Source organism: Chiloscyllium plagiosum, unplaced genomic scaffold (genome assembly GCF_037043375.1).
Source record: "Chiloscyllium plagiosum isolate Xiang-an unplaced genomic scaffold, Cpla_swu_hap1 HiC_scaffold_38, whole genome shotgun sequence".
NCBI classification, from domain to species: Eukaryota; Metazoa; Chordata; class Chondrichthyes; order Orectolobiformes; family Hemiscylliidae; genus Chiloscyllium; species Chiloscyllium plagiosum.
This window is the reverse complement of record NW_028270176.1, coordinates 58,911,492-58,925,416: the sequence shown is the minus strand read 5'-3', so window position 1 is coordinate 58,925,416 and position 13,925 is coordinate 58,911,492. Positions and strand designations below refer to the sequence as shown.

The window sequence follows — 13,925 nt, the reverse complement described above, 5'->3', positions numbered from 1 at the left end:
TCCTTCCTATTTGCTTTCATTTCAATCCCAAATGTTTCATTTAATTGTACCTCATAAGTGCCACCTCCCAAAACCGCTCCGTGCCATGTGGTTTTTCTTATCGTTAAATATATGGGGTTACACTTTTTATCGGGACAATCGGTGCTGGTCGAAAGGGGGCCCGGTGTATTGTGACAAGACCATTATACCAGGTACCATTCCCAAGGCCATCCCCATAGGACTTAAGATGTATCTCTGAGTTGCGGTATTGTCTCTGATTAGCTACATTCCCACAATTTACTAAGCTACATATATCAGTGTCTATTACTTGTGGATTATCAGACTCAGGAACCATTAATAATACATATGAAAATGATATGTGACAAAATCCTAATACCAAGAGGGCTAGCATCATAACTCTAAGCATTCCCAGTATTCTGATCATTATGCTAGAACACAAAAAGGCTTAATATACAATCTTACAGAAATAATCCCGCGCTCGCGTCGCCACTGTATAGTCAATTACTCAAAGTCTCTTTAGTCTGAGTTTCAGCGGGTCTTGCGTTGATTCGGCTGTCCAGACTTCTTCCTCAACTGGAGGGTCCACTGGCCCTTTGATCCGAGTATAATGAGTCCAGCCTTTTTCCGCCGTCCTTATTGCCGTTTCGGTAGTCAAAAGAGCCTGGTACGGCCCTTCCCAGTCTGGCTGCAGCTTAGTCTCTGTCCATGATTTTATTAAGACCCAATCTCCTGGCCGGATGGGATGAACAGCAAATTCAAGGGGCGGAGTCTGTGCCAATAGACCCTGTTTTCTGAGGAAAGATAAAGAGGAGGACAAGCCCAGTATATACTTCTTTAAAAACAAATCTTTAGTTTCGGGAATTGGCAATTCTCCCTGTGTTCCCAGATAAGGTAATTCAAATAAGATTTCATAGAGGGATAGTCCCAAATCTTTCCTCCGCCAAGGGACAAGCCCAAAAGGCATCCTTTAAATCTATCACACTAAACCATTTGTGATCATGAGGGATCTTACTTAATAACATATAGGGGTTTGGCACTACTGGGTGCCTGACCTGCACTATCCGATTTAATGTTCTCAAATCTTGCACCAATCGATAAGTTCCATCAGATTTCCGTACTGGTAGAATTGGGGTATTATAAGGAGACATACATGGTTCCAACAGTCCATCTCTAATCAGTCCCTCAATTACTGGCTGCAGTCCCCGTTTACCTTCTATGGAAATAGGATATTGTCGTTCACAGACAACGTCCCCTTTCCGTTTTAAATTTATTAAAAGGGGAGGGATCTGTAGTTTTCCACGATTCCCTACTCTAGCCCATACTATAGGGTCTATCTCTCTCTCTGCATCCTCTGTCAATATTGCCAGTTGTACAACTAATTCTTTTTCCTGAATTCCAATCTCCAGTCCTAAAAGGATAATTAGGTCTCTCCCCAGTAAGTTACTTCCTATATCAGGGATATACAGCAGTTCCCCTGTGATCCTATCCTTAGAACCTTCTATCATCATAGGTTCAAATACTGGAACAGTAAATCCTTCCCCTTTCACCCCCGAAACAATAATTGACCGTGTAAACATTTCTACTTTCTTTGGTTTAAAATTCAACGATGACCGTGCTGCCCCGTATCTACTAGGGAGATTACCTCCTCCCTACACGGTCCCACCTTCAAGTTTATCAAGGGTTCCTGGTGGGCCCCCGAGGGCAGGAACCCCTGACACCCCTATTCTTCATCATAATTCATAAGCGGAATTGCCTTTTCTTCCCTTTGTAGATCAGGACACTCCCGCTTAAAATGCCCTATCTTTCCACAATAATAGCATCCTGCCTGTAGCGACTTCCATCTCTGCCCCTGTCGCTCAAACCCTCTATCAAATGTTCCCCCTTGTCCTCTCCCTCTCCCTCTCCCTCTCTGTCCTACATGCTGCCTCCTGCCACTCCGGTTGCTCACTATTGGTTCCATTCTCCTCTTAATTACCTCATCAACCGTAGCTACCATCATTTTCGCCTTCTGTTTTTGTCTCTCATCCTCCCTCTTTACAAACACTTTCTGTGCCTCTCTCAACAATTCATCTAATGATTTTTCGCTCCATCCTTCTATCTTCTGTATCTTTCTCTGTATGTCTGGCCATGCTTTTGTCACAAAATGTACTTTCAAAAGACCCTGTGCCACTGGGTCTTCAGGGTTCATTCCAGAGTATTTCCGCATTGAGTCCCTTAATCTTTGCAAGAAAGCTGAGGGAGTCTCATCTTTCTCCTGTCTAATTTCAAAGGCTTTAATCAAATTCTGTGACTTCGGAACTGCCTCCCTTATTCCTTTTAGAATCAGGTCTTTCAATTCCCTCATTTCTTCTCTATGCTCTGGGTTTTGGTTTTCCCACTGGGGGTTTCTGAGGGGAAACTTCATCTCTCCCTGTCCAGCATCCCCATCTCCAATCGGGTGTTCCCTGTCCCATATTTTAATGGCAGTTCCTCGTACAAGTCCCCTTTCCTCCCCAGTAAATAATATATTCAAAATAGACATTAATTCAGCCCATGTATACAGACTGGGCCCCAAAAATTGAACAATTTGTTCAGACAACCCCACCGGATCCTCAACCAGGACCTCCATTTCCTTTTTAAATGTTCTGACCTCCCCACTGGTGAGGGGGGCACTTACAAACCCAATCTCTTTGTCCCCTATGGGCACCTCCCAAAGGGGATAAGTCGTTACGTTTTTCCCCTTTTTCTTTTTTTTAAAGAAATATTGCAATATTTCTAGCTCCCCATAACTTCAAACACCAATTCATCAATTACTGCTTGACTAACCTTCAAAGCCTGTTCCTAACTTATAAATATATTTATATATATTTACGTTCATTTCTTCAGTATTTAATAGTTAAAATGCAAAATGCATACAGTTCCCAATTTTGCAATTCACTGTAATTACCCAGTTTTAGTCCTTTAATTTAGATCCAGAATTAGTTTTCTTAAATAGTCCTGACCAATCATTGCTCAATTACAATACTATAGGTCGTAAAATAATCAGAACTTGCCTTAAAAGAATTTGTCTACTCAAGTTTTTTTTAAAAAAAACTTCTAATGCATGAACAATGGCTGAATCCAAGGTCACAGATATTAACCATAGAATTTTGCTTTTACTACAATCTAATGTTGAACTGAAACTTCAACTGTCCTCCATAAATCGCTTTTATGTAAAGATAAGAGATTAGTTAGAAACTGATAGTAAGGCAGTCATGATCTGTAAAAAGAACAGGAGTTATCATTCCTTTTTTTTTCATAATCACAATAGAATCCTTAACCTTAAAAGAAATCATGTTAAGTTTCCATAACAAAATCAGATTCAAAACAGTCCTGGAACTCAAGCTCCAGGGAATAAAACACAAACATTCAATCACCAACAAACAAATGTTCACTCAAACCAAATCACAAAGGGTTAAACTTCCTACCAGCTGTACAGCTCTTTACATTCTCTCTCTCTCTCTCTCACACTCTCTCTCTCTCTCTCTCTCTCTTTCGCACATTGACATATAAACTCAGATATTCACAAACCCAGTCTTCGTCCGATCTGTACTTTGGCCAGAAGACAGCGGGACGAAGAATGGAGTCCTTAGTCCATACAAAGCAACAATATTTAATCATCTTTCTCCCTTGCACAAGTATTATTTTGCCAATTTCCACAACATCCTGCCCAAAGGACTTTCCGGAGGAATGTTGTAAGGGACCCCGCCTCCATTTCCATTGCCTTTTCCTTACTTTGTTTCCCCGGAGGCTTTTTCCTAACCCAAAGCGCAAGCCATATTGAGTTCCTTCGTTAGTCCCTTATTAACTACTAAAACTCAATCCCGGCCACCAAGGCAATACTTAAAAGTCAATTTTCTTACCTTGGTCTGTGCACAGAGTTGCCTGGCCCCTTTTGTCACCGTATTTTCTATCGAGCTCCTATCACTGTCTGATTCAGATGTCTCTCTTATAGGATTCACATCAGTCACCCAAGGGAGCAGACCAAACCGGGACACGAGACCGCTCCTCAATGGGGAACGGGACGCGTCTTCCCAGTGTCCAAGGCCAGCCACTCCCCCCGGTGATGGAAGAAAATCCCGGACGAGCCCCCAATTGTGAGAAACAAAAGCTCACTCACTTTAATAATTTCAGTCCGAGACAAATATCTGAATAACAGCTTCTTTTTTATTTATACACCTATAGGTGGATGCCTTGTCTAATTACCAGGTATGGTAATTACAGAATGCACACTATATCCAACAAACTCTCGAAATTTATACAGTTTGAATCCCCATATTTTTCCTTATTCCATTGTTTGTTCCCTGCTTCGCTTACGTCACTCATTTCCTTAAGACTGATCCCACAACTTCTGTTTATCCTGTTTTGTCCGTGACAAACTCTTATCTCTGACTCCCATAAGGGTGTTTGACGTCAGTCTATTATAGATTATTGATTAGGCATATCTTTTCTTCTATCAGCATCTATTTCCATCCAGAGGCCACTTTGACCTCTTTAATTAGGGTTTGTTCCTGTGTCTCTGTACAAGCGAGGAGAACAGATGTTTTCCTGTTTGCCCATATATCCACCATTGTTCTGTATTCATGTCTCATGCTCACATATCCTTTCTTTTTGCTGAATATGTATTTTCTCATTCCTATTCTGTATCAGAATTTATACTTGCAGAAATAACATTAATTCATTTATATCCCACATGAGGGAGAACTATCTGAGGTACTGAGGGAGCACTATCTGAGGTACTGAGGGTGCACTATCTGAGGTACTGAGGGAGAACTATCTGAGGTACTGAGGGAGCACTATCTGAGGTACTGAGGGAGAACTATCTGGGGTACTGAGGGAGCACTATCTGAGGTACTGAGGGAGCACTATCTGAGGTACTGAGGGAGCACTATCTGATCTACTGAGGGAGCACTATCTGATCTACTGAGGGAGAACTATCTGGGGTACTGAGGGAGAACTATCTGAGGTAGTGAGGGAGCACTATCTGAGATATTGATGGAGCACTTTCTGAGGTACTGAGGGTGCACTATCTGAGGTACTGAGGGAGCACTATCTGATGGTACAGAGTGCAGAGGGTAGAAAGGAACAGATGCAATTCCCTGATCATTTCCTCAGGATCCCCGGGGCACTCTGGTGTCGTAATTTGAAATGGAAGCCACTCCCCATTTCAGCAGATCCAGATCATTTTACACAATCAGTGAAAAATAACAGCAGCATGTGTCTGAAACATGGTTTGGGGGAAAACTTTCATCAATCTATTGTTACTTGTTGCTTGGAGACATTTTAGAAAATCAGGCACCCAAACAGACTAATGCTGTCGATGCAAGAGCTGGTGCACAGGAAGATCCAACAAGTCTCTGCAGCTGCTGTCTGTCCCCCTGGAGCAGTCATCATGTGAGATCATGGCTCAGTCGTCGGAGAAATCATTTCTCCAGCAACACCCCGACAATGCCTTTACAGCTGTGTGTGTGTGTGTGAGAGAGAGAGAGAAACAGTCAGAGAGAGAGAGAGAGAGAGAGACTGTCCGTGTTTGTGTGTGTGAAAGAGTGGATGTATGTGTATCTCTGTGTGTCTGTATATGTGTGCGTGAGAGAGGAAGTGCATGTTCATGTGAGAGTGAGTGGCTGTGTGTGTGTTTGACGGTGTGTGTGTCTCTGTGTGCATGTGTGTGAGTGAGGGTGTGTGTGAGAGAGTGTGTATGTGTGTGTGAGAGTGTGTCTGTGTGTGTGAGAGTGTGTCTGTGTGTATGTGTGTGTGAGAGTGTGTCTGTGTATGTGAGAGAGTGTGTCTGTGTGTGAGAGAATGTATCTGTGTGTCAATGTGTGTGTGTCTGTGTGTGCATGTGTCTGTGTGTCTATGTGTGTGTATGACAGTTTGTCTTGTGTGCTAGAGAGTGTGTATGTGTGTGTGTGTCTGTGTGTGCATGTGTGTGTGTCTATGTGTGTGTATGACAGTTTGTCTTGTGTGCTAGAGAGTGTGTATGTGTGTGTGAGAGAGTGTGTGTCTGTGTGCATGTGTGTGAGAGTGTGTCTATGTGTATTTGATGGAGTGTCTGTCTGCGTGTGTATGTGTGTGTGAGAGAGAGTGTAACTGTGTGTTTTTGTGTGTGTGAGAAAGAGTGTCTGTGTGTGTTTGAGGGATCGTGTGTCTGTCTGTGTGTATGAGTGTGAGAGAGAGTGTGTGTGAGAGAGACAGAGAGTGTGTGAGAGAGAGAGTGTGTCTATGTGCGTGAGAGTGAGTAGGTGTGTGAGAGAATAAGAATGTGTGTGTGAGAGTGTGTGTGTAAATGAGAGAGCGTGTGTATATGTGTGTGTGAGAGAGAGAGTGTGTGTCTGTGTGAGAGAGAGTGTGTGTCTGTGTGTGCATGAGAGAGTGTCTGTGTGTGTGAGAGAGAGTGTTTCTGTGAGAGAGAGAGTGTGTCTGCATGTATGTGTGAGAGAGCGTGTCCATGTGTGTATTTGAGGGAGCGTATGTCTGTGCGTGTATGTGTGTGAAATCAGGCTGGTTCCCTCCGAGACTCACAGAAGAGGGCAGCCCTCTACAGATCAGGCCCTTGTGTCGTCCTAACCTCCAGTGTGGGGGCCAAGAGCTGGGAGGTAGTGTTAAGAACATAAGGCCATCCGAAATAGGAACAGGAGGAGACCATTCAGCCCTCGAGCCTGCTCTGGTATTCAATAGGATAGTGGATGATTCAACATTCGATTTGGGAGCTGAAACTAGGACAATACAGAGACAGAGAATCAAATTATTCTGCCATGAGGAATCATCAGACGAAAGCACACACACACACGGACACACCCACACACACACACACACGGACACGGACACGCACACACAGACACACACACACGGACACACACACACACGGACACACACACACGGACACACACACACACAGACACACACACACGGACACACACACACATGGACACACACAAACACGGACACACACAAACACGGACACACACACACGGACACGGACACGGACACACACACACACAGACACACACACACACAGACACACCCACACACACACACAGACACACACACACGGACGGATGCACACACACACAGACACACACACGGACACGGACACACACGGACACACACACAGACACACACGGACACACACACACACGGACACACACACACACACAGACACACACACACACAAAGACACACACACACGGACACACACACACACAGACACACACACACACACAGACACACACAAACACGGACACACACACGGACACGGACACACACACACAGACACACACACACACAGACACACCCACACACACACACAGACACACACACACGGACGGATGCACACACACACAGACACACACACGGACACGGACACACACGGACACACACACAGACACACACGGACACACACACACACGGACACACACACACACAGACACACACACACACAAAGACACACACACACGGACACACACACACACACAGACACACACACACACACAGACACACACACACACAGACACACACACACACACCCACACACACACCCACACACACACCCACACACGGACACACACCCACACACACGGACACACACACACACGGACGCACGCACACACACACACGGACACACGCACACACACACACACAGACACGGACACACACACACACAGACACACCCACACACACACACAGACACACACACGGACACGGACACACACACACACAGACACAGACACACACACACAGACACACACACACAGACACAGACAGACACAGACAGACACAGACACACACACACACGGACACACACACACACGGACACACACACACACACCCACACACCCACACACCCACACACCCACACACACAGACACACGGACACACACACACACGGACACACACACACACGGACACACACACACACACACAGACACACACACACACAGACACACACACACACGCAGACACACAGACACAAACACAGACACACACACACACAGACACACACACAGACACAGACACACACACACAGACACACACACGCACATACACACACACACAGAGAGACATACACGCACATATACACACACACACACACACATATTCACACACACACACAAACACACACAGTGGGGATTCAGGCTGTCTGTTGGAACGGGGAGAGACAAAGGAGCAAAATGCTAGAGAGGGATCTGATCCCACAGATTTCACTGCTTCTCTCTCTCTCTGCGGCTCTCATGTCTATTTCTGTGTTCCCAGTTCCCTCTCACACATCTTTCCTTCAATCCCTATCTCTCAACATCCTTCACATCTCTGTCCAATGTACATTTCCCAGTGTTCTGCAAATCTCTCTCTGCATCTGTCTGACAGCTCTGTGGGATCTTGCTATTCCTGTCTGTACATCACTCTAGCCACATCACAGCCCCCACCACCACCCCACTCTCTCAGCTCTATCTCTCTGCTGCTGCAGCTCCTCTCTCTCTGTCCTATCTCTCTCCCTGGGATTTCCGTCTTGCTGTCTGCCTGAACTTCTCTCCCTGCCTTTCTCTCCCCATTTTCACCTTGTATCTGTCTGACATTGTATTTCTCTTCCTGGAGTTTCACTCTCTCTCTCTCTGTCCTGCTCTCTCTCAGTTCTTCTCACTTCCTCTCCCCTTTCCCCCCCCCCCCCGCGCCTGTCTTTGTCTTGTTCTCTCCCTCCCTCACGCTGTCTGTCCGTCCATCTCTCTTTCTCTCCGGTAGTTTCTCTCCCTCTTTCTCCCTGGACCCCTCTGCTCTGTCCCAGTGACTGGGGAAGGGGCATTGGGAAGAGTTTGCCTCAGTCCCTGGTCTCTCCCAGGATTTAACCCGACTGTGGGGAGGGGGTGAATGGAAGGAATATTAAATACTTTTCTGAGTGCGTCTGAAAAAGAGAAGGAGAAAGGGAGAGTGACAAAAAGAGAGAGACATGGAGAGAGTGGAGATGGAGAAAGTGGAGAGAGAGAAATGGGCAGTGAGAGTCAGGGAGGTGGAGTGAGAAAAGGACAGAGTGAGAGAGACAGGGAGAGAGAGAGAGAGTGAGAAGGACATATATGGAGGGAGAAGGACAGTGTGTGTACTTGGCGATGGTTTTAGAGTGGGATCTTGCTGTGCATTACAGCACTCAGTGTCAAAAGGCGAGTTAGTCTCTGCACTATGTCCTCCAGCCCAGGGGCTGTAAGTCTGCATGGGAAGGGGGAGAGTGGGAGACACGGAGGGAATGGGACAGCCAGAGACGGGGGGAGGGTTTGATGGGGTTTTGGGGTTGGTGGAGAAAGGAGGGACTGTGGTCATAGAGAGATGAAGGGAGGGATAGCATGTGATGCAAAGTCTGAGACAGGGTGGAGAAGAGGTCTCCACACGAAGGATAGTCAATGAGGCCATTCAGGGGCCAATCCTGAGGATCCTGAAGAGGACCAGGATTATTTAATGGGGCAGGGGGATGATGGGCAGAAAGGACTCCATCTGTGATGCAAACCTTCTGTAATTCTCGGGCTGGGATCTTGCTGTACATTAAAATAAGTCACAGACCAGTCAGTCAACCCAGACTCATTTACCAGTGTGAGAAAGTGAGGACTGCAGATGTTGGAGAGTCAGAGTTACAAAGTGAGGAGCTGGAGAAGCACAGCAGGTCAGCCAGGAGAGTCAATGGTTCAGGCCTGACCTGCTGGGCTTTTCCAGCTCCACACTTTTCCACTCAACTCCCTCTGCCCCAGGGAGTGGGGCTCACAGCAATGTTGGGGGGGGGGGGCAGCAAAATATTTGAGGGGGGCACAGTTGGTGAGGTAGGTATTTGGGAGGGAAGGTATTTGGGGAAGGGAATAAATTTGGGAGGAGAGTGAAAATGATGGGCAATTGTTTTTAGGGGGTTCAAAATTAGGTGAGCACTTTCAGGTCTGAAATAAAGAAAAAGAGAAAGGGAGGTTGAGAAAAAGGGAGAGAGGGAGAGAGAGTGGGGATGGAGAAGGGGATGAGAGAAAGATGGGGCAGAGACAGACAGTGAGAGGGAGGGTGTGAGAGAAAGGCAGATTGAGAGAAAGAGACAGACAGGGAGAGAGAAGGACAAAGAGAGAAGGGGAAGTCAGACTGAGAGAAACAGGCGTTGACGCATGGACAGACTGAAGGGGTGACACTCAGTATTCCAGTTGGTTCCAGCTCCCTCTCTCTCAATGGGTTTTCACACTCCCTCTCTCCCATGCTCCTGGGGTTTCCTTCAGTTTGTCTCTCTCCCTCTCTCGCTCCCTCTCTCTGGGTGGTGAGCTGGTCTCTGTCCCTTGCCATGTTGGTCACCTCAGAAAGCCTCCAGAAAATTCAAGTGATCAGTCTGCAGGTGATCCCTGGTTTTGTTCATTTCTGGATGGTCTCCCAGAACTTTCTATACTTCCGGCCAGTCAGGAGATTCAGTTAATAGTTTGAAGTGTTGCTGATCATTTGGATGTTAGTTTCTTTGTGTAGCAGGACCCGGTGCCTTCCTATCTGGGCCCTCCTTTGTTTGGTGGAGACGTTGTTAGGGATATGTCTGCCCAGGGGACCTGTTGCCTTTGACATTATGCTGATGGGATAACCATCTGGCTGCTGTCTGGCTTTTGTGATTTGGGAGTATAACTTGTCCAATATACACAGCATCTCTTGGCTGTCTATCTGTGTTTTAGCAAGGAGGCCGCAACATTTCACCCATTCCCCCTCCCCCACCCAGTCTTTAGAATGGAAAGAAGCTTATACAATGAATTACAAACCTAATTTTAAAAGCTGGTTATGTTTGTTGTCAGAGTAGCCTACTGTTTGAGCGAAAGCCATTTTGTACATTGGTCAAACCGATTGTCATATGGCTGATAGGTGATATCATAGAATCCCTACAGAGCAGAAACAGGCCCTTCAGCCCATCGAGTCCACAATGACCCTCTGAAGAGAATCCAACTCAGATCCATCCCCTGATGATATCCCTGAATTCCTGCATTTCCCATGGCTATTCCAGCTAACCTGAATATCCCTCGACACTATGGGCAATCTGTCAAAAATGTGCAGATGCAGGGAGAATGTACAAACACCACACAGACAGTTGCTCAGGAGTGGAATCAAACCCAGGTCTCTGGCGCTGTGAGGTAACAGTGCTCACCACTGAGCGACTGTGGCTCTCCCAACTGTTTCGACAAAACATATTCCGTTCTGAGAATCCATACAGAATTATGATGCATAGCCAACATCCAATGAGCAGAATAAATGCAAGGGAATGAGACCTGTTGGCTCACACTCCTGGAATTCCCTCCCTGAGGACCTTGTGGGTCCACCACCTGCAACAGTTCAAGGAGGCAGCTCACCACCAAAACCAGCTCCCGAGCAGCTACGGACAGGCCATCAATACTGGGCCCAGTCAGGAACACTCAAACGCTGCAAATGAATGAAACTAAGGTGATCGCCCGGGGAGTTCCATCTACCTTCCAGCCCCTGGGGGTGTGTCCAGGTATTATTCACCATGATCGTACCCATCTGTTACAGCCTGCAATCCTAACCACTGGTATCCCGAGATATATCATGGTGAGTGCGGTTAGGACCACAGCTTGATGTGAGAGGAGCCGAATTCGTTAATGACAGGGGGTGGGAATGCTGTGGTCTGGCCTGTTCCTTCACATTTACGTAAGTGTGGTCCCTGTCAATGTCCCCTCTACCTCCACTGCATGTGGGATTGAATCATGATACCCCATCCAAATACCTTTTTTAATATAATTCCGATACTTTCGACTTCAAAGATCCCCATCCTAACTTTGTCACTTGGGATAATTGGAATCCCTCGCACCAAGCCCAGTGTCCCACCGAAAGTGTCCTTACAGCTGTTACTAACCCAGCCTTTGGTGAGCTGCTGTCCTTCACAGTGAGACATGTTAGTGTGGGTGTTCTCCTGGAACAAATATTTCCGCTGTTTGTCACTAATCCGGGATGGGACTTTTCTCGAGCAGTGAGGACCGCTGCCTTCATTTCATCATGGATGCCCTTCCCTCACTGTTGTCCCTCAGGGAGGGCTGAATGGCCTGGTGGACAAAGTCACATAGTGATTAATTTAATTTGTTTGTCAGCATCCAGTCCGTGTGTGACAGACTGTCGGTCTATCTCATTAAAAATATATCTGGGTTTGAGACAGGATCAAACAGAGTGCCCACCAGCTGGGTGGTTGGAATGGCTGTTGTGTACGGAGTGAGACCATCAGCTGTCTGACACTGGGTAACCAGAGGGTTCATTGAATCTGGGTCCGTCTGTGGGTCAGCGCTGGGGGCAAAAGGAGCAGTTACCTGGGAGAAAGGCAGTGGGAGTTTCCATCTGTGGGCAGGTGTGGATGTGTCAGTGTGGAGCCTGTCATTACCTCCCTGGGGAGGTAGAATCCCAAAGGCACACATTATCCCACTCTGGAAGGAGCCCTGGTTCCCTAGGGATTGTATTTGCTCCTGGTACCTCCTGCTGGGGCCTGATGTGGGTTACTCCGTGTTGCAGGTGTACAGGACCCATGCAGCTGCTCGGAGCTCATACACTGTCCTTCCAGATTGTCCATGTAACCTGAGGCTGCCTCCCCATCCCCAGAGAACCCCCTTTCACTGCAATGGGCTCTTCCCAATTGTAACTGGAGTAGTCCCATGTGGGTGAGATTTTCCTGCAACCTTCTGTCCTGCTCATTGTGTAGGAGACCTAGCTCTGTCACAGCCTGTAGGTTTCCCTGGGGTGACTGGATCCCAGCTGCCTTATCCCAGCCGGGGATCCTCCAGGCTATCAGCAGTAGAGTGAGCTTTCCAGCTTCCTTCCCCAGTTCTCTATGGGCTTCTCACCACAGCTCCTGTGCCAGTAATCCTTCGCTGCAAGGCCAGGCTGGCTTCCTGCCCAATTCTGCCGGACTGTTTCACATTTGTACCGGCTCGTGTTCCTATTGTTTTGGCTGCTTCTGTATTATGGGCCACCTGGGTCTACTCATAGAGTCATAGAGTTCTACAGCATGGAGACAGGCTCTTTGGCCCAAACTGGTCCATCCACACGAACCCCGTTTCCCTGCACTTGGCCCATATCCTTCCAATATGTTCCTCTACATGTATTTGTCCAAGTGCCTTTTAAATGTTATTAAATGTATACTCCTTGACCAGTTGCGCAGGTAGTTCATTCCGTATGTATATACACTCTGGATAAAAACATTGTCCGCCAGGTTCCCTTTTCATCTTTCCCCTTTCACCTTAAACTGATGCCTTTTCATCCTCGATTCCCCAAGCCTTGGATAAAGACTGAGTGCATTCACCCTATCCATGCCTCCCATGATCTTATACACCTCTATAAGGACACCCCTCAGTCTCCTACACACGAAAGACAATGCCCTAGCTTGTCCAACCTCTCTCTATAACCGTCTCGTTGAATTCTGGCAATATCCTTGTAAATTCCTTCTGCACTCTTTTCAGTTTATTAACATCCTTTGTATAGCAAGGTAGCCAAAACTGAACACAATATTTCAAGTGCGGCCTCACCAACATCCTGCACAACTACAACATAACTTTCCAACTTCGATATTCCATGCCCTGACTGATGAAGGGCTCATTGTGCCAAAAGCCTTCTTCACTGCCCAGTCTACCTGTGACTCCCCTCTCAGAGAACCGTGCACCTGGAATCCAAAGTCCCCCTGTTCCACCACACTCCTTCAGGCCCTACCTACCACCACGAAACCCCTGTCTGATGTGACTTTCCAAAATGCTCAATCTCGCCCTTGTCTGTATTAAACTCCATTTGCCATTTCTCAGCCCAACTCCCCAGCTGATCAAAGCCCTGTTGCAATTGCTGAGAACCTTCCTCACTTATTTTAGTGTAATCTGCAAACTTTCTAATCATGCCTTAAACATCCTCGTCCAAATCATTGATATCGATAACAAACA

At 46.8% G+C, this 13,925-nt stretch overlaps 1 long non-coding RNA gene across 1 annotated transcript; it reads right to left on the bottom strand.

Annotated features, from left to right (window-relative positions):
- Positions 1-385: 385 nt before the first annotated feature.
- On the bottom strand, positions 386-4,717 carry LOC148139534 (uncharacterized). Its single transcript, XR_015753560.1, has 2 exons — positions 2,630-4,717; positions 386-2,488 (listed from the first exon to the last, which is right to left on the bottom strand). It is a non-coding gene; the product is annotated as an uncharacterized LOC148139534 (long non-coding RNA).
- Positions 4,718-13,925: the final 9,208 nt, after the last annotated feature.